The sequence below is a fragment of the Mustela nigripes genome, chromosome 14 (genome assembly GCF_022355385.1).
Source record: "Mustela nigripes isolate SB6536 chromosome 14, MUSNIG.SB6536, whole genome shotgun sequence".
NCBI lineage: Eukaryota > Metazoa > Chordata > Mammalia > Carnivora > Mustelidae > Mustela > Mustela nigripes.
In genome coordinates, this window is record NC_081570.1 from 31523213 (window position 1) to 31544121 (window position 20909).

At 41.3% G+C, this 20909-nt stretch overlaps 1 protein-coding gene across 2 annotated transcripts in view; it reads right to left on the reverse strand.

Moving 5' to 3' along the window:
• Window positions 1-20009, reverse strand: part of SCMH1 (Scm polycomb group protein homolog 1) — a 170439-nt gene extending 150430 nt beyond the window's left edge. For both annotated transcript variants that reach the window (XM_059374323.1, XM_059374322.1), the window contains exon 1: window positions 19875-20009. The gene's annotated coding sequence lies outside the window, so the exon portion shown is untranslated. The remainder of the gene's footprint in view (window positions 1-19874) is intronic.
• Window positions 20010-20909: the final 900 nt, after the last annotated feature.

A 20909-nucleotide genomic window follows, 5' to 3' on the forward strand; every position in this document is an offset into this window, starting at 1 on the left:
TTCACCAAAATTACATACTCCTGATACCTCTGAATGTGACTTTATTTGGAAAATGGTCTTTGTAGACATAGTCAAGCTAAATGAGGTCACAGGGTGAGCCTTCATCCAATCTGTCTGGTGTCCTGAGAAGAAGAGGAAAACATGTGAAGATAAACACAAACAGGGAGAACACCACAAGATGACAGGCAGAGACTGGAGTGATGCAGCTGCAGGCCAAGGAATGTCAAGGACTGACAGCCACCGCAAGCTTGGAAGAGATTCTACTCAGTCCCAGACAGAGCATGGCCCAGCTGACACCTTGATTTGAGAGTTCTGCCCTCCACACTGTGAGAGAATAAATTTCCATTGTTCTCAACCACGCATGTGTGGTACTTTGTTACAGCAGTCCTAGGAAACTAAAATACTCCTTAATACTAATATATATTCAAGAATTACTAAGTACCAGGTACTGTGTTAAGTGCCTTACACCTTGTGGGGAAAAGAAATAAAATAACTTTCCATTACACTTGTTCTAAACACTATACTAAATTTTCTCCCATGTATCATCTGTTGTGTAATAATCTGCCTGACTTTGTCCCAGGTTCCTGGCAGAGATGCTTCCAAAATCCTTGGAATTTTCCAAGTGACAGGAATATCTTTGTTATTCATAAGCCCTGTGGACCACACGAGTTTGTGCTAATAAAATGGCTCAGGATGGGGGCCAGCTGCGAGAAAGACCGATAGTGAGATTAGACGATTGGGGCTTTGGGTCAGCTCTCCTTCAGGGCCTATCTAATAAAGCCCCAATCAATACTCTAGACGCAGAAAGCTCAGTGCAGCTTCCTAATTGGTAAACACATCAGTGCGCCAGGAGGATGCCTTGATTCCATGGAGAGAAGACAGGGAAGCTCTGTGTTTGGGACTCATCCAGACTGCACCCTATATGTCTCTCCATTTGGCTGTACCTGATTTGTATCATTTATAATACATCTGTAATTGTAAATATGGCAGTTTCCTGAGTTCTGAGTTGTGCTAGTGAATTACTGAACCTGAGAGGGAGGTCATAGGAACCATCAGATTTGCATCCAGTTAATTAGAAGTATAGATGGCCTGAGGACCTCACTTGAGGCTGGCATGTGAAGTTGGGGCAGTCTGATTGGGAACCATGTTCCCTTAAACCTATGCAATCTGACACTAACGCTGGGTGGCTGGTGTCAGAATTGAATTGGATTATAACAGCTGGTGTCAGAAGAATTGGGTTAAAACATACCATAATTGAGTTATGGTATTAACTGTGTTCCATACCGCTATCATTGGGTTTCATTTTATAGGGGTCCAATACCTCAGTCAGCAGGTTTTGAGGTACAAAGATTTTAACTTCTGTGAAGTCAAGAAGCTGATAACAAACAGCAAATGTGCTGGGGTTTACTGCACTTTCATACTGTTTGCCTCATTTGGTCCTTAAAAGCTTGTGAGGTACAAATGGCAAACACTACTATCTGTACATTAGAAATGAAAACAAGACTTAGAGAGTTTAAATAACTGGTAACAGTTACATAGCTAGTAACTGCAAAATTCAGGATTACAATATCTAGGTCACGTGACTTCAGATCTTGTACTTTTTCCACAGCCCAGTCTTTCTTGCCAGTAAGAGATCACTTAAAGGTCACTCATAAAACTGTAAGAACAGACAAACGCAATTAAGATAAAATAAAACAAGAGTGCCATTTAAAAAGTCAGATTCCAAACTTTTCAATTAAAACCAATTTCAAGGCTAATTCAGTTATAACCTCCTCCTCCGTACACCTCCCACATTCTGCCCTGGGGATTCAAGGCATATCCATATAAGATATCTGGCCAGAAGGTTTTTATTTGTTATCTTTTTTTTTTTTTTTTTAAGGTGGTGGAGCCCAATGCAGAGCTTCAACTCATCACCTCAGGTCAAGATCAAGACCTGACCTCAGCTGAGATCAAGTGTATTTTCTAAGACACATATTTCAACCTTTATTATATATGTCATACTCAACATACAGGATAGGTTCCCTAGTGAGGAGAAAATCATCCAGCTTGTCCAAGACCAAATAAAAAGTTTCTCTATCTGACCTATGTACCAAATATTGATGACTTTCCCAATTTATCCAATCAATACTTACTGAATACTCTATCAGTCCCTGGGCTAGGGATATAAGGATGGGTAAGACTTGAACCATGTTAATTTAGAAGTGGAGAGAGATAAGCAAAACGCATTACAAAAGGAATGTAACATGTAGTTATTATGGGTATGTGGAAGTAGAGACCAATTTTCTCTAAAGGCATTGAAAGACTTCATAGAAGTCTTCATAGAAGTGACTTCTGAACGAGAATTTGAAGAATGCATCTTATTCCAGGCAGAGAAGAAGTTTAGGAAATTCTAACTAAGCAATGAGAAGTAGAAAAGTAGTAAGTAGTCAAAGGGCTTGTATGATGTCCTGTGGAAAACGATAGGTAGCTCAAGCAAAGGATGGATATAAGGCAGTGACTTAATTAGAAAACCAGATTAGAATTAGATAAAGATCCAGGACTATATTCTGCAGCCTAGAGGTTTTCAGACCCTTTTTAGTCAAAGAACTATCTTCAGAAACATTTTTTATGCAAAATACAACAATATATAATAACTACCGAGCTTATCAGGTAGAAGGGAAGCAAGGAATCAATCTACACATTCTGCCTTACCTTGACACCCCAACAGAGACACCTGAAGAGGTGCTAGTTAGTATTCAGTATGTAGTCCTCATCTGCAAAAGGTTCCCAGTTTGTAGTAAGCAAAGAAATTGAGAGTAAGCACTCTGAAAATTTGTACTACAATTTAACAGAATAATTTTATGTTATTCAACCTAATAAAATTTTGAAGTTCATACTTGGACTTCAAAACTTTTTATCTAATAATCTTTTTTTAATAAAATTATTAGTCTAAGCTGAATGAAAAATACTGCTCCTTCAGTTATTGTCTGTATTGTATCAGGGTGTTTTATGTAAATGTTGAATCTCTAAATTATACACTTGAAACTAATATTATCCTGTATGTTAACTAGCTGGAATTTATTTATTTTTTTATTTATTTTTAAAAGATTTACTTATTTATTTGAGAGAGAGTGTGTGCTCACAAGTGTGCCAGCTGGGGGAGGGGTAGGGGGAGAGGGAGGGAAGCAGACCCCCTACAGAGTGTAGAGCCCTGAGAAGGGAGGGCTCCACCCCTCCAAGCTGGGACTCCATCTCACAAACCTGAGACCATGACCTGAGCTGAAATCAAGAGTCCCACGCTTACCTGACTGAGCCACCCAGGCGTCCCAACTAGCTGGAATGTAAATAAAAAGTTGAGAAAAAAAAAAAAAAAAGATGGCTCCTTCAACATGTTTGGTTTAAGAAGCATGCCCTACAGGTTCCGCAACTTACCAGCTCTGTAACTGAGAAAGAAAAAAACTCTAGTGGTTGTTTAGAAGAGGAAGATCAACTGGTAAATATAAAGCATAAATAAATACAAAACAAAACAAAACAGCCCAGATGATTACCCAGGATTACTTGTGTAAATGTCAAGCATCTGGCAAATGAATAAGGACATTTAAGTTCACAGAAAAGGAAGATCTCTGCAAGCTATAGTAGTCAAGGAAGGCTTAGACATGGTAGTAGATTTTTAGAGGTTAGAAAGACCTTAAGCCATCAATTTCCAGACTTAAATTCATTAAGTCAATGATTTTAATATTCTTTATTACATATCTATATGTCTACTGAAACACCACTAGATACTAGGTGCTGGGGATACATAACTGAACATAAGTAAGGGTTGGGAGTCACCGCTGTAGACAAAGTTAACCAGAGTTGGTTTCTACTGCTTGCAACCCCATATGACAGACCTTCGTCCACCAAAACATACAAACTGGTGTGTCATTTAAAACTATTGTAAATACAACAGAGTTGCCTGGGTGACTCAGTTGGTTAAGCATCTAACTTGATTTTGGCTCAGGATTTGATCTCAGGATTGTGAGACTGAGCCCCACATGGCTTGGTGCTGAGCGTGGAGCCTACTTGGGATTCTCTCTCGCCCTCTCCTCTGCCCTTCATCCCTTCCCCCACTTGCATGCTCTCTCACTCTCTCAAAACAAAACAAACTATTATAAGTAGTACAAAGAAAAGTTACGTGGCACTATGAAATGTTGTAACATAAAAGATTAAAGAGATTCTGGGAAACGAAGGCAATATACCCTAAAGAAGTGAAATCTTAGTTGAACTCTGAAAAATGAGTGTAAATTAACCAGCCAAGGAAGGGAGAAGAGCATTCATGGCAGAGGGAAAAGGCATGAGAAAAAATTGTGAGGTGAGATGGGGCGTTGACAGCCCACAGAACAGAAAGAACGGAAGTATCACTAATGCACAGAAACCAAGGAGCAAAGTGAAGAGAGGTCACAAAGATAGACGGGTTAGGTCACTGAAAGTTCTATAAGCAAGAACATAGATGAATCTTAAAGACATCATGCTAAAAGAAATAAGCCATACGAGGCACATGGAAGAGTCAAAATATGTGATGTCACAGAGATAGAAAGTAGAATGGTAGTTGGAGGGGCAGGAGGGAGGGAGAAGTGGGCAGTTATTGTTTAATGGGTACAGGGTTTCAGTTCTGCCAGATGAAAAAAGTTCTGGAGATGGATGGTGGTAAAGGTCCCACAGTCTGAATATACTTAATGCCAATGAACTGTACACTTAAAAATGGTTAAAATGATAATTTTAATATATATATAAAATGATAATTTTAATATATATATATCTCACCACAATTTTCAAAATGTTATTTTTTAAAGTTCAATAAGCTACATTAAGATCAACAGGAAGCATGTGAAAAATTTTAGTATAATTGAGACTTTTTTTTTCAGACACCAAGTCTTTTAAAAAGTTAACCCTAGAAAACAACATGGAAAATGTATTAAACGGAGCCAGCACAGCTGTAGGCAAAGTAGTTAGGATGCAATTGTAGTAATTCAGGAGAAAGAGGACAGAAGCTTGGACCAGAACGGTAGCAATGAAGATTCACTTGTACATTCAACAAATATTTAATGAATGCTATTATATGCCAAGCACTGTGACAGATGTTGAATATAAAAGACTGGCAAAATCCCACACCCATGGAACTTAAAAGCAAATAAATAAATAATTACCTTTTGTGATTCAGTGCTAAAACAAATAAACAGTGACTGTTTATTTAACAGGGCAGTCAGAAAGACCTCTGTGGGGATGTGATTTCAAGCTGAGAAAGAGCTAACAAAGCATCAGGAGAAGACTTCCCAGGCAGAGAGAACAGTGTATGCAAAGTCTCAGAGACAGGAAAGAGCTTCACATATTTAAGGAACAAAAAGGGTACCAGTGTGACTGAAGGGTAGCCAGGGGATGGAAGCACCATGTGAGACAGGCAAAGAGAGCAGGCTCCGTATCATGCAGACCACAGGACAAATATCGTTTGTATTTTCAGCACAAGGGGAAGCCACTGAAAGATTGTAGGCAAAGAGGTGGCAGGATCTGACTATATTGATGGTGGTGAAGGGGGAGGGTAACATGCAAATGTAGAAGCAGGAAAACCATGTAGGGGTTAATATGACAGTCCAAAATAATTATGATGCCTTAGGCTAGAACAAAAGATATAGGTAAAAAAAAAATATATATATATATATATATATATATATATATATGGAAAGACTCATTAGGTATTTAGGATACAGACCTAATGGGTATTAGTAATGGACCGAAAATGGAAAAAAAAAATCAAGTTTTTAGGCCAAGACAAACAGATGAATTTGGAGGTTGTTCACTGAAATAGGTAACAGTGGGCACCACAGTCACCTGGAGGGCTTTTTAAAATTACTAATTTCTGTGTTCCATTCCCTTGGAAAACCTAACTTGATTTTTTTTGAGGGGGTGGGTTGGTGTCCATGGGATTTTTAATTTAAAAATCTCTTCAGGTATTTTTGATAATCAGTAAGGGTTGGGAGTCACCGCTGTAGACAAAGTTAACCAGAGTTGGTTTCTACTGCTTGCAACCCCAAGTATCCATATGATACTGAAACTGGTATTTGGAAGAAGGGTCCCTAAAATGTAGAATTGCCTGGATTTAGGTTAGGAACAAAAGACTGCAGACCTCTATCTCATGCTGAGAGGTTGGCCATCCATATGTGGTAGGAGAAAGCTGATCCCACTGTGGTCTGTTTTGTATCAGGACTCACTACTACTCAGGTACACTGCAGAGCCATGGTAAGGAAAAATGCAGGATGTGACATGTATTGCCTATATAGGTGGACTTCATTCAGTTCATATAAAAAAGAAATTGCTTAATATCAAATAGGGCAGATATTAAAAATATTGAATAACCTGTAAGGCCTTACCAGTGCATAATGGGGAATATAAACTCCTGAGTTAAGCTGGTCAATCTGAAAACACTGGGTAGGAAATAAGGCTTTTCTAAAAAAGTTTCATGCTGCCTAGAGCCTGCACAGGAGGCTTGCTGAACTGGAAAATTACCCAGGGCTAAAAATGGTAGAAGTAAAGGCAGAAAGGCAGGACCTACAACCATGGATAAGACAGACATAACAGAGTCTTTATTCTGCTAGGGTCCTTTTAAGCACCTCTGTTATGCACTCCTTGCCGGATAAAGTTGGGATACAATCTAGAAGCAAGAAGTTTACTAATAACTCCCTTCACCAAGCCCTATTTCAAATTAAGTGAGCCAAAAAAAAAAAATTAAGTGAGCCAATACATTACTTTTTTGCTTCAATCCATTTATGCTGGGCTTCTGTTCTTTACAACCAAAAAGTGTTAATACACTACCAACATTTTAAAAAAGCTAGAGCTCTGTTTTTTTTCCAAAAGGATCACCAGAGGCACTACCCCAAATCTATTAAAATTGAATCTCCAAGTCCAGGTATCTGTTATTCTCAGTGTGTGTTCCAGAGGATGGAAAAGTCTGGTTGTCTCCTCCAATGCCGATGAAGAGGAAATTGTTATTTCCCAGCAATACAGAGGAAAAAATTATAACAATATTTATTAAAAACATACCAAGAGCCCACCACCATATCAGAATCTACCACAGTAGGCATATAGCAGGGCATGGACAGTGTAAGACACTGCCTTGCCTACCAGTATCTTGTGGCCTTTAATTCATGGAAAAGGCAAGACCTACAAATACATCCAGGAGTCAATGGAATAAACTGAGCACCATTATGGTGAAAGACTTAAGATTTAAATCCTTTTACATCAGACAACAAATCTATTTCCAAAATACCATCAGTGTAAAATACATTTCCCTCTTAATATAAGGTGAAGGAGCACAAAAAAGAAAAAAATATATATCATGAAAATAGCCTATTAATTCAAATTTGGATTTAACCGACATGTATTTGAGCACTTATTATGTAAACATTTAGTGTATTGGGCACCTAAATACAGGTTTTTGTTGATAACTAATATTCAGAAATACCAGCAAAATAGTAAATTGTCTGAATTGACATTTCTCTTTTCAGCCTAATGGTTTATTTAAATACCATCATTAAGGAGTTTAACATATCAAAAGAAAATTGTTAGTGTTGAGAATAAAGAAGTCAATAAAAACATTACTTAAGATTTTACCAAATTCAAATAGCAGTTCTCAAAAAGACAACTTTGACACCTAAGTGTTCAGGTCAGCATAAAAAAAAATCTACTCATTGTTAAGGCGCTGAATCGTATTCAACCCTACCAAACTATCCTTGTTTATTCACTAGGTAAAGTTGTATTAAGTAATTAAGTGAGGGGGTAACAGCTGGATCATTTGGAGAGTAAGTTCTGGAGCAAGATAGAAGCAAGAGAACTGCTGGCTCTGCTGGTATTTGTTTAGTAATATTTTCAAAGATTTCCATATAGAGAGAGGATATCTAGGGGCATTAATAATTATTCATAGAATATGTCTTTGAAGATAGATTTCAAAGAACGGTTTCCTTTAAATGTAGGTACAACTACAACTAATGATGAAAATATACTTAGTAGAAGAACTATAAACTCCATGATTGAGAGACTTCCCAAAAAGTTTTTTCTTAAAAACTCAGTCCAGGACTACTAAATTAGCATCATGCCAAGAATCGTTTCAACCTTATAAAGTATTTGCAGAAAAAATAAGTATGCAACTCATATGTAATGGCAATAGGTATTAGCACTATTTTAGTGTCACACAAGTAGCTCATCTAAAATAACATTTTTAATACTTTTTTTTTAAGGATTTTATTTATTTGGCAGAGAGAGAGTAGGTAGAGAGGTAGGCAGAGAAAGAGGAGGAAGCAGGCTCCCTGCTGAGCAGAGAGCCCAATGTGGGACTCGATTCCAGGACCCTGAGATCATGACCTGAGCCGAAGGCAGAGGCTTAACCCACTCAGCCACAAAGGCACCCCTAAAATAACATTTCTGTATAAATGGCATCACTTCTGTTCAGAAGCAAATATGAGAACTTGGCTATAAAAATCCTACCAGATAATGGCAACATGCTTTCAATTAACATGCAATATTAAGTTGTATGAATCTTTTACATTTATCTAAGTCCTGTTAAGTAGCATTTGGCCTATTTTTGTTATCTACCTATGTGAGGCACTGAGGTGAAAAAGTTTATATGGATAGTGGCATCTCCGAAGATGGGGGGAGATAATCCTGGAATAATCCTGGAAGTGCACACAGGAGGCTTAAAATATATAGTAGTCCTCCCTTAACCGGGATTTCAGTTCCCAAACAAACAAACAAACCCAATTCTTACAAGTCAACCTTGCCTCCTGTTGTACAGAGTCTCAGAACTCTATAACACTGCTTATGGGGAGTGCCAAGGTGACATGTGAAGGGGTCTAAGGTTGAAGTCAGACCGGTCTGGGTTTGAAATGGAGTCCTATCACTTATAAACTGTATGATTTGGGCCAGATATCTTTCAGTCTCCATGTGCTTATGCATAAAGAGGAATTAGTAATACCTTTTTGCAGGTGCGTGAGAACAACACATCTGCATGTTGCAAGGGGTCTGAAAGATACTCGAAAAGTGTTATTCCTTTTGTTAGTGTGGTATGTGACACAGGGTTGGTATGCTTTAAATACATTCTGTGAAAAAGTGGGATATGTATAAAGAAACACAGAAGATGTTGGTTGTGGTTGTTACTTTTATATTGGATAAATAAATTCTGAAACAATTTCACATGCCTTCATGTTTTTTCAGGACCTATTCAGTGCTTGACATAGAGAAGCCACTCAAATGTTTAGTGATTCCTCCATGGACTTCTTGGGCCAAGACTCAAAAGAATGAGGTTCCAGTTTTATGACCCTGGACCTAGAATTGTTGGACTATAGGTTATATGTACTTTGGTTTTAATAAATATTGCCAAATTGTTCTTCGCCATGATTGTACAATTTCCATTCCCATCAATAGTGTCCAAGAATTCCCTTAACTCCACATCCTAACAATATTTGACATTATCAGACTTCTTAAAGTTTGCCAATCTAACAGGTTTGAAATGATATCTCATTAGAGCTGTAATTTGCCTTTAATTATTAGTCGATGACTAATAAATAGATTGCCTCCTTTAAGCTTCATTATTTTTCTGTGAACTTATCTTTTTCTAACCTATTTGTAGGAATCCTTTATTATTACAGATAGGATATTTAGCTGATACATGTACCACATATATATTGTTTAATTGTGTGGCTTGCCTTTACATTTTAAAAATTATGATATTAAGAAAAATGATGGCATTCATCTTTGTCATTGTATGTAGCACAGTCAGTACACATTAATACTGACATTAATGTCAGTAGACATTAATAAATATTTGTTGAATCAATGAATGAAAAATTGAACAAATACAAAAAGAAATAATATGTTTTAACTCTATTTCCTTAACTTGGAATTGTGATTCTATGCTTGTTAGGCCTTGTAAACTTTTATACTCCCAGGACACTTGGGTGGCTCAGTCAGTTAAGTGTCTGCCTTTGGCTTGGGTAATGATCTCCAGGCCCTGGGAATGAGCCCTCCATAGGGCTCCCTGCTCAGCAGGAAGTCTGTTTCTACCTCTCCCTCTAACCCTCCCCAACTCCACTCATGCTCTCTCACTCTCTCTCAAATAATAAAATCTTTTAAAAAAATAAACTTTTACACTCCCAAATTCATCTTCAAAATTCATTTATTTTTAAAGAAAAAAATTTAATCTAGCTTGAAGACTTTCTGATAGTTCTTGGTAACTGGAAGTCATTGGAGATAAGACAGAACACCAAAACATCAAGGTTGTAAGTCCAAAATTCTAAATCATCTAAATTAAATGGCTGTCTGCTCTATTCTTAAATCTCTCCAAGAACAAGTATACTGGCTCTCGTGTTTTCTATTATACTTTACAGGACATAATGACTAAAATAGCCTTTATTTCCATCATGATTGAATGCCCCAGAGAAAAGTCTACATAAGCAAGAATGTAAAGCAATTAAGTAAGAAAACACTTGGAAATACGCTATAATATGCCAATGAGCAACAGACATACCTATTAAAGTGAATATACAATATGCATATGCTTTAATTTTGAAAGCTAACAATTAGAACATTTACAGTAAATGTTGAGGGGTAAAAACAATGCAGCAGCCTTTATATGTTTCCAAATATATAGAAATTAATACATGATGACTTGCAATAGAAACAGTAAGAAGCTCAGACAGCAGAGGGTCTTAAAAAGGAGGTCACAGGAAGGAATGGATCATTCTGGACACAGTACAAAAATCTGTAGTAAGAAGACATAGTTTTGAGTTGTTCTGACATTGACTTTGATATTGATTTGATATTGGGCACATCATTTACTCCATGTACACCTCAGTTTCTTATCAGTATATAGAGTTTGTAATGATCCGGAATCCTACCTAACAGGGTTATTATGTATTTCAAATTAAGTAAGAAAAGGTATAAGTAAGAAAAGTAAGTAAAAGTAAAAAAAGTTTAAAAAGTAAGTAAAAGTAAGAAAATCTAACATCCTTCAATAATATGCAACAGTCATTTTCTATCCTTCCTCACCTCCCCATCATCCCAACATCATCTCTATCATTCCTGAAACTCCCAGGCAGAAGGAGATATAAAGTCCTCCGGAATGGATACTGTAAATTTGAGCACTCAGGCTGCCATAACAAAGACCACAGACTGGATGGCTGAAACAACAAGAAATGTATTTCCTCAGGGTTTCATAGGCTAGAAATTCAAGATCAAGGTGTCAGCAGGGTTGATTTCTTCTGAAGCCTCTCACCTGTTTATATAAATAGCTGTTTTCTCCTTCTCTCTTCACGGTCTTTCCTTTGTGTGTATCTGTGTCCTAACCTCCTCTTACATTATGACATAAGTCATAACGGATGAGGGCCCATCCATATGACCTCATTTTATCTTAATTACCTTTAAAGGCCCTATCTCCAAATATAGTAACATTCTGAAATACTGGGGGTTAGGACTTCAAATACAATTTTGAGGGGGAGGGGAATAAGCAACATAATTTAGCCCAACAGAGATATAAGAAATCCTACGATACTGTATCTGCCACTACTTTAGCACTTACTGTACTGTAATATAATTATCATTTTTGTCTCATCTAGTGGACTATGAATGCCTGCACAGCACCAAATATTTTTTTTAAAAAATATTTTGTTTATTTATTTATTGGGGGGGGGGGGGAGAAGCAGAGGGAGAGAGACAAGTAGCCTTCCCCTGAGGGCAGAGCCCAATGCAAGGCTTGATTTCATGACCCTGAGATCATGACCTGAGCCAAAATCAAGAGTCAGATGCCCAACCACTGAGCCACCCAGTTGCCCTTGAGTATTTCTTATATATATATATATATATATATATATACACTTTTAAATATTTTATTTATTTAACAGAGAGAGACATCACAAGTAGGCAGAGAGGCAGGCAGAGAGAGGGGGGAAGCAGAGAGCCCGATGCCGGACTCAATCCCAGGACCCTGAGATCATGACCTGAGCCGAAGGCAGAGGCTTAACCCACTGAGCCACCGACGCATGGGTATTTTGAGTATTGAGTATTTTGAGTATTTCTTATTAATCTCTATCTTTCAAGTGTCTAACACAGAGTATATGTTCAATAGAATGCCTCAATAAACTGCTGATAACTGAACCTACGATATTTTCTGTGAAGGAACAATTAGAACTAATCTATCCTATGAGAATTTTTTTTAATGGAATTTATAACAGTACAAATGATTTAAGAGAAAGAACAAAATTTTCACTTTTATCTTTCCAAAAGCAACTCTGTTCCCCTATTCTCATCCTTTCCATTGCAGGTTCTATTCTTGGATTACATGCGCTCAGCTTTCCTTAAGTAACAAACCTGGAGACTTTACATGACCACCGCAGAAGTCAGTGACCTCTCCTTCACTCCACTGAATTTCTGGGGTGTTCACAGAGTTACGTATTAGAGTTAGCTAAGTATGTGTCTTAACTTCCCCTCATAAACAGTGAGCTCCCTGAAAGAAACAACTATGCCTTAAATATCTCTGAGTGACCAACAATCACTATTTACTGAATAAACATAAATTTCTCTAAATCAGAATCACTCTTGAGGAAGAGAAATTTTCTTAAACCAAGGAGGTGGCGCAAGAAAAGTGGCAAGGATCTTGTGTTCAGTTTGGGACATACTTTGTTTTAAGAAATATCTCTTACGGAATATCTTTTTATTAGGTCCATTTCAATTTCAGAAGGTTTTCACATAGTATATTGGGACCTGGAGTGATGGGATATACTGATTTTAAAGTAAATACGGTACCTAGCTACTTGTAAAGCTGACTATAGGTAGCTAAATACATAGTTCTAATGCTCAGAAGAGAGTATCTTGACTGTAATACAAATTTGAGCCATGAGCATACAGGTGTTATTGTAGGCCAAGTGAGTGGATGAGATTGCTAAGGGAATGTACAGAGGCGGGTAAGAGAAGGGAAGCTCTCATTCAAAAAACAACTGGGATGAAGCTTTAAATCTCAGTTTCCTTTCTTTGCACAATTAGGAGACTTATCTCCTCATGAGTGTTCAGAAGATTAAATAAAAAGCAATAACAAAAGTAACATAGATGAACATAACAGACACAGCATTGTTACAATGTGCTGGACACTGTGCAGGGCTCTTTCATACAGGTTCCCTCACTTAAAAAAAAAAAATCACACACACAAAATCACAAAAATCTTAAGGTACGACAGTACTTAATAGGGACTATTATCATTCTCCTCTTCAGATAAGGAAACTGAAACTTATTAAGTGTTGGAGACTAAAACCAGAATGCAATGTAGAGTTAAGAATGAGAAAGTTTATATACTAAATGTACAGAACTCAAGAAGTTTGAGTAAAGGTAGGAGACTAGATGGTACCTGGAGGGAAACATGGACTTAAGATTTTATTTATGAGATTTACTTAAAGATAGACTTCTAAGCAGATTTAAATTTTAAAAAGGAGTTGGAAGAGAGAAAGAGGTTAAAGGCAATGAAAAGATGGAGGTCAGAGATGTAGCCTTGGGAAAGAAGAAGAAACAAGAAAATATAGGTATAGTTTTAAGAAACAGGTTTGACATAAGACCTTATAGAGACTAGGGCAAAGAAATGACTAGCTACTAAACATTCAATGGCAGTAATCTGTGTAAGTGTATGATTTTCTCCAGCAGGGCTCAGAGCTACTACCGCCAAGAAGAAACAGGTTTGATTCAACAAGGTTTGAGATTTTGCCCAGACAAGACAAAAGAACAGTGGAGCAAAGGGATAAGGGGTAATGGCAAGAGAGTGAATGAAATAAATTATAGACTGAGGAAACTAAGCTGGATAGGGAAGGAAGCAAAGACAGGCTTCAATGAGATCACACAACAGAGCTGATGAGGACTGTCAAAGGTCAGATAGAAGACATTCTGAACATGCTACCTGTTTTCATTTATAATTCCAGAGGCAGGCCATCTCTGGTGGATAAGACCTATGGTGTGACTATTATGATCACTTGAGTTGAAGAAGCTATTGTGTCATTGAAACAATCATCTGTGTGAATACTGAAGTTACTAACGGTGAGGACAGAAACCAAGGTAGAAAGGAAGACCGTACATGCTACGTCCTAAGTGATGGAGAAGATCCACATACAAGAAGACAAGAGTGGTATAGCCCCTGCACCACCGAACACAGCGATTTTAAGAAGATGGACAAGTAATGGTCTGGAAATCGTGGTGCACAGAAAGTCATGGTCATGCTCATCTCTCTCATTTTGCACAGACTGTGGGAGAATGGGATGCCCCCATTTAAAAGAACTACAGAGCAAGTGATAGTGCTCTCCATTACTCCTCAGGTGAGAGCCTGACTTCCATTTAAGGCCAGAACACACACAAAAATATAGAAAGATGGTTAACAGGGTATGAAACAGGGGTTTTAGAGAGCAAATGGAAAGGTATGAGAGGTAACAAACAAGCAGGGTTGGCAGAGAGGAGGTAGAAGCCAAGTCAGCATGGGAAAAGCAGTATAGAAGACAGATAAGTGGAAGGGATAGGACAAAGATGAAAGATGATAAGACTTGCTGGCTTTATATGGCCATAAGGTTATCAAAATAATTAGTTCTAGCAGTGCCCTGGTGGCTAGAGAGTTAGCACTAAAGCCTTGGCAATGGTTTGAGGGGAGGGGCAAGATCTGAGTGCCTATTACGTAACTGACATTATGTAAAGTACTTTATACTTCCTATTTAGTTAAACCTTACACCTAACAAAAATGAGGGAACTGAGGACCAGCGAGGCAAAGTGACCAGCTTAGGCTTGCACAATTAATATTTAGTGACATTCAGTATTAAAGAGACAGATTTTGAAATCAGAGCATCTTTAGTCACTTTCTACCAGTAAGATTTTATAAGTTTCTTCTACCAAACAAGGTTATCTCAGAGATTAAACTACAACTATAAAACAAATCTTAACAGTTGGGTTTTTTTGTTATTGTTTTGTTTTAAGCTAAAACTGGCCTTGTTTTCAAATGTGGAATTTCTTACTTGGTTTACTTCAAACAAAAACCCCAAGTTCTCAAACTATAAATTCTACATAGGAAAATGAGGTAGGGAAAGACAATCGATGCTTCCCTAGTCTGTCTAGCATCAAGTCCAAACTCCATAGTTCCAGGTCTTTAATACCATGGCCCCAGCCCATTTCTCCGGCCATATCGCTCACTGCTGACTTACGCAATACTCAGACCCTGGCAATTATACATTTTTAACAAACATACCCTATACCTTTCATCCCTTTGTATCTCCACTGAAATTATTTAATGTACTGAAATTTGTTCTTCAAGGCCCAAATGAAACTTATTTTGAGTGTGAAGTCTAACCTTGCTTCCAAATGTTGAAAAATGATGGCTCTCTCCTCTGAATTCTGCATCCCTTTGCTTTTCCTCTCTTAAGAGTACTTATTGCCTTATAATTTAAGTAAGCATGAGAAAAGTTCAGCCAGCAGAATTTAAGTCCCTCAGAAGTAGTTGAAAGAGAATTAACATTTCCTTTAAATTCCTTTCCTAGTGATATTATAAACATAATTTCATGTAATCTTTGTGACACCCTATGTGAAAGGAATTTATTTTTTACAGGTAAGGACACCGAAAATCACACTGGTTAGATAAATTGCTTATAGTCCTAAGGTTAGTCAGCGGCAGAGCCTAAATTTGAATCTTGGTCTTTGTAGCTCAAAATGTAGGCTCTTCCCAGAAACCATGGGTATAACCTCACTGTTTATCTGATTGTTTCAGATCCACCTACTAATCATCAGTGGGGAAACCTCCATTGACTTTTCTTTGTTAAGTATCAGCAAAAAGGATGTGATAGACAGTACTTGATCTCCTACTTTTCTTTTCTTTTTTTTTTTTAAGATTTTATTTATTTATTTGACAGAGATCACAAGTAGGCAGAGAGGTAGGCAGAGAAAGGGGGGAAACATGACCTGAGCCGAAGCCGAACGAAGGCTTTAACCCACTGAGCCACCCAGGCGCTCCTGGCCTCCTACTTTTCAAGAAAGAACAGACTCTCCAGAGCCAAATGTGATTATTATGAGTCCTGAATAAAGAGGAAGAGATCAGAACCCTGCTCCCAAGAAGGAAAAGTAAAAACACAAAACAAAACAAAACACTACTTTTCCACTCTTCCATTTAAAACTACTCCTTCTTTGAGGTGTCTGCCATCTGGCTATGTCACTCTCTACCCCTCCTCCTCATCTGTCATCTGCCACCCTTCCGATTAATCCCCTCCACTCGCCGCACCTGGGTCACAATCATCCTCTCTTCCCCACACCCAAGCATCCTAAATCACTTCTCTATTCACAAGGATGGCCCATTCAATACAACAGCCTCAAAGTTCTGTCACACTCAGCTTCACTGACCTTCACCTCTGAGGCACCTCAGCTACCCACACACAGAGGCCTAGTTATCACCTAGAAGAGCTCCATACCACACAAGTTAATTCCAATATTCCACTTTCTGAGCACAATCTCCCTCTTTTCTAGCTTACTTCCCCTACATTTGTTTATTGATTTAACTCAAGCTACTAAAAAATCTTCAAGTCCAAAACCAAATTCATCATCCAGTGTTCCCTGTCTCAGTTAATGTCACCGCCATCCCTCTAGTCACCCAAACCAAAAATCTGAGCATCATGCTGGACTCCTGGCCATCTTATCTGCACACCCAATCAATCATAAAGCTCCACATCCAGACTCTCGCAACTTTATCCCTTTCTTCTCATCCCTATGACCACATTTTAAAAATGTTTCCACCATGTCTGATAAAAACTTTTCAATGATTAAAAAAAAAAAAAATCACCCACTGAGTTAATTTCAAGTACAAGGTCTACTGTGATATGGTCTCTGCCTATATTTGCAGTCTTCCAACTTCACATTTATGTCTTTTTTTAAGAAAAGATTTTATTTAGTTGATAGAGACAGAGAGAGGAAGAACAAAGAGGGAGAATGAAAAGGAGGAGCACACTCCCCACTGAGCAGAAAGCCTGACTTGGGACTCCATCCCAGGACCCTGGGATCATGATCTGAGCTGAAAGCAGACCCTTAGGTGACTGAGCCACTCAGGTTCCCTATGTCTTTATTGTTATATTCTTTGCAGTTTCAAACTGCCTGTGGTTTTTTTTTTTTTTTTTTTTAAGACTTTTATTGTCAGGGAGAAAGAGAGAGCAGCAGGCAGAAGGAGAAGCAAGGTCCTGGCTGAGCAAGGAGTCTGATGTGGGACTTGATCCCAGGACTCTGAGATCATGACCTGAGCTGAAGGCAGACACTTAACCAACTGAGCCACTCAGGTGTCCCCCACTTGTGATTTTTTATGCAAGCCATTCCTTCTCTCACACTGATGCCTTTCCTTGAGCTGTTTTCTCTGTTGGAAGCACACTTATTACCATTCTCTGCTTGACTGTCTTCTTCTTACCATTTATTATTTGGGTCAGTTGTCACCTCTTCCAAAGCCTTCCTTCAGGTCCTTGGCTAGTCTAAACACCCTTTCTTGGGACAACCATAGCATCAACTGCATCCCTCTCACCTTTTATTCTGAGATGACTTATTTGGGCATTTAATTTACCAGCTCCACAAGGATTGAAAATGTATCTTATTCATCTCTGTATACCCAGTATGTAAGCATAGTGCCTGACACAAAATAGATGGATAGGCTTAGAGTAAAGCTTAGAACATGCTGAGTTTAAATCTGCAGTGGTATAATCACACCGGTTCTTTCTCACAGAGTTTTCAATATTTCCAATCATTAACTTCAAGTTCTTTGAAGGGAAGGAACCAGAGCCTTTCCTGAGCCTGTACAGGTCTGCACAGAACGGTTCTATACAAATTTTTACCCAACTTATGTAAAAGGGAAATAGCATTTGCACAAACAAACTAGAAATCAAAACTTGACATGTGTGCTGCTAACTTCAAAACCACTGACCACTTTAAAAAGTAAAAACACAAGAACAAAGATAAAGAACCAATTTTGACTGCTGGCATGTGCTTGCCTATGTTATAAAAGCAGTGAAACTTTGATTAGAATTTGAACAGGGTCCCAGATACAAAAATTTGGCATTTTATCTATAAGGCCATTGTCATCTCTGCTGGGCTTAAAAATAACTAACCTGCAGGGTTGCTTAGGGTAGTTTAGGATGTTGGTAAAAGACACTTTTTAAAAACTCAATCCTCACGTACCAAGGCTAAGTGATGAAAAAGCAAGCAAAAAATAATGCTGGTAAGTGAGCAACAAAAAGTGTTCTTTTTCATAGTAGCTTTGAGCCTTCTGCTGGCAGTTAGAGCAAAGAGTTCAATATAATAAGCATTTCCCTCTCCAACTAAATATTAAATTGCAGTAGGCCCCAAATTGAGTCTCAATCCTTTTTCAGAGTAAAAATAATAAGCTCTCCTATTTGCATGGGCATTGCCACACTATAATACACATCAGCTCATCTGATTACGTGTTTATAGACTTATTTTTTTTTTTTTAATGAGGGGAAATCCAAACATCTTCACGAAACAGGATCTCTCTTAGCTCGTTTGAAGACAGTACTGGACTTTTTTTTTAAAGTTCAAAACAGCACAGAAAGGAGGAGGGGAATACTTTTCATTTAAGCAGGTCAATCAATCTTTGGGACCAAGGAACTTCTTGGAGAAACTTAATAGATTAAGAAGCTCTCCTTTAAAGAGGATATGGGCGAGCTCATTCTGAGAAGGGATCAGAGAACTTCAGCATGCAAGAAACAACTGAAGAACTGGAATTAGCGAGGAGATGACAAGACTCTGGGCACATGATTACTATCTTCACGTATCTCAACAGCTGTCCGTAACCAGGAAGAATGGGAGGCAGCGGTTTCTCTGAACCAAAAAATATTTCTAAAAACCAAAGCCGTCCAGGAACAGAATGGGTTTTCCTTGGGGAGAAATGGGTTTCCCATCACTGGAGGACATGTTCAGACAGATTAGTTCAAATGATTAGGGTGGATTTGGGGATTTTCAAAGGGACTTCGGTGTGCGGTGGGAGAAAGGAGCCCTCGATGACTTTAAATTCCCTTCCAGTCTGGAGATGTTCTGGGGTTCGCCCGTCTCCCGGAAGCCCCTTTCACTCCTCTCGGGCTGGCGCTCAGCTGTGCCCCGGGCTCCCGCCTGGCCGCTTGCCCTCCGCGGTGCCCCGCGGCTCCGAGGTTTGAAAGCGGCTCTCCCCGCCCGTTTCCCGCGGCCCACGTGAGTGGTCCCCGCGCAGCTCTCGCCGCCGGAGCCAGCTCGAGGACCGCGGCTGACAGCTCCGGGCCCTCCGCGCGCCCGCCAGCCTCGGTCCCAACCGCCCCCGACCCGCAGGCATCCCTCAGTTCTCGCGTCCGAGCGGAGCGACAGACCCGCCGCACACTGACAGCCGCTCCGACTCCCGGCTCTCCGCGCCAAGCCCACCCTCCCGGCCGCCCCCAGCCCCGCCGGCCGGGACAGGGCGGCCGCCGCTCGGACCCGCCGCGACGCCGACCCTCCAGACGCGCCCCCGCCCTCGGGCTGGCACCGCAGGGTCCCCTTGGGGGCGCCCCTACCGCGTCAGGGCCGCGCGCCGGTCACTGGGCCGCACCGGCCCGGCCGCGGACGCACAGCGGGCCGCCGGGGCTGCGGGCTGGGCTGACACGGCCGCGAAGGGCCGCGGCCGCGCTCGGACCGCAGACAGGCCCCCGGCCCGACAGCCGGCAGACGGCCGGACGGCGGGCCCCGAGGGGCGGGGGTGGCCGCCGGCCAGGTCCCTCCGCCGCCGCCTCGCCCGCGGCGGTCCCCGCCGGCCCAGGCCCCTCAGGGCGCGGGCTTGCCCCGGGAGCGGAGGCGGCAGCCGAGACGCTTACCTGCGGGCTGGCGGCGGCGCGGGGCGGCTCACTCCCTTCCCGCCGCCATGTTTCCGCTGCGCAGGGAGCCCGAGCGGACGCGCGAAGGGGGTGGGAGGGGGCGGCTCCGGAGGGCGGCGGGCGGGCCGGCCGGCTGGGCTAGCGGCGGGGGGCTCGACCGCGGCGGCAGCGGGGGCGGCGGCGGCGGCGGCGGCGGCAGCGGCGTCTCCCCGGCCCCGCCCCCCCTCCTCCGCCTCCTCGGCCTCCTCCGCCGCCGCCTCCTCCCGCCGCGGGGTGGCGCGCGCCTCGGCCGTTGGGCCCGCGCGCGGGGGGCGGGGCGGGGCTGCGCGGGGAGGGCGCCACCGAGCGGCCCGGCCCGGCCAGCCCCACCGCCTCCCGCCCGGGGTCCGGACCCGCGTCCGGCCCAGCTCTCCGCGCCTCGTCTCCCGGACGGGTAAACTGAGGCCTGGAGAGGGCTCGGGGCTAGGGTTCGAGTCCCGCCGCCCGTCACGACTCCGAGGAGGCGCTGGGACCGGGAGGCGAGACAGCGATGCCAAGAGCGGTGAGCTCTCCGCCCTGCAGACCCGCTGACGCAGGGCGCCGCCTCGGGCTCAGAGCCGGCGCTCTGGGACGCGAGTCCCCGCCCCACTGCTGACCAGCTGTGTGATGGATGACCTTGAGCAAGTGACCTCGTTCCTCTCCCCCCAGGGCCCTCCTCTCTCACGTGATAGTACTTCACCCAAGGGACTACTGTGAGGTTAAGTTAATGCTTGCAAAGCTGACGGGACAGTGCGGGGAGTTGGTAAGTAAATGCTCAGTTAAGTACAGGCTCCCGCGGTCCCTTCATGGCTCACCCACTCAACAAGTACGCATTGAGCCCTCTGTGCCAGGCACTGTATACAACACCATTCTTTCAGTGCCCGCTAGTACTCCCCTGGATTAACCGCCGCCGCATCCACCACGGATAATCCCCAGCAGGGGGGTGAAACCACTTGTCCAAGGTCGCCCAGCCAGGAAATGACTGAGTAGAGAAGATTGATCTCCAGCCTGTTTGAC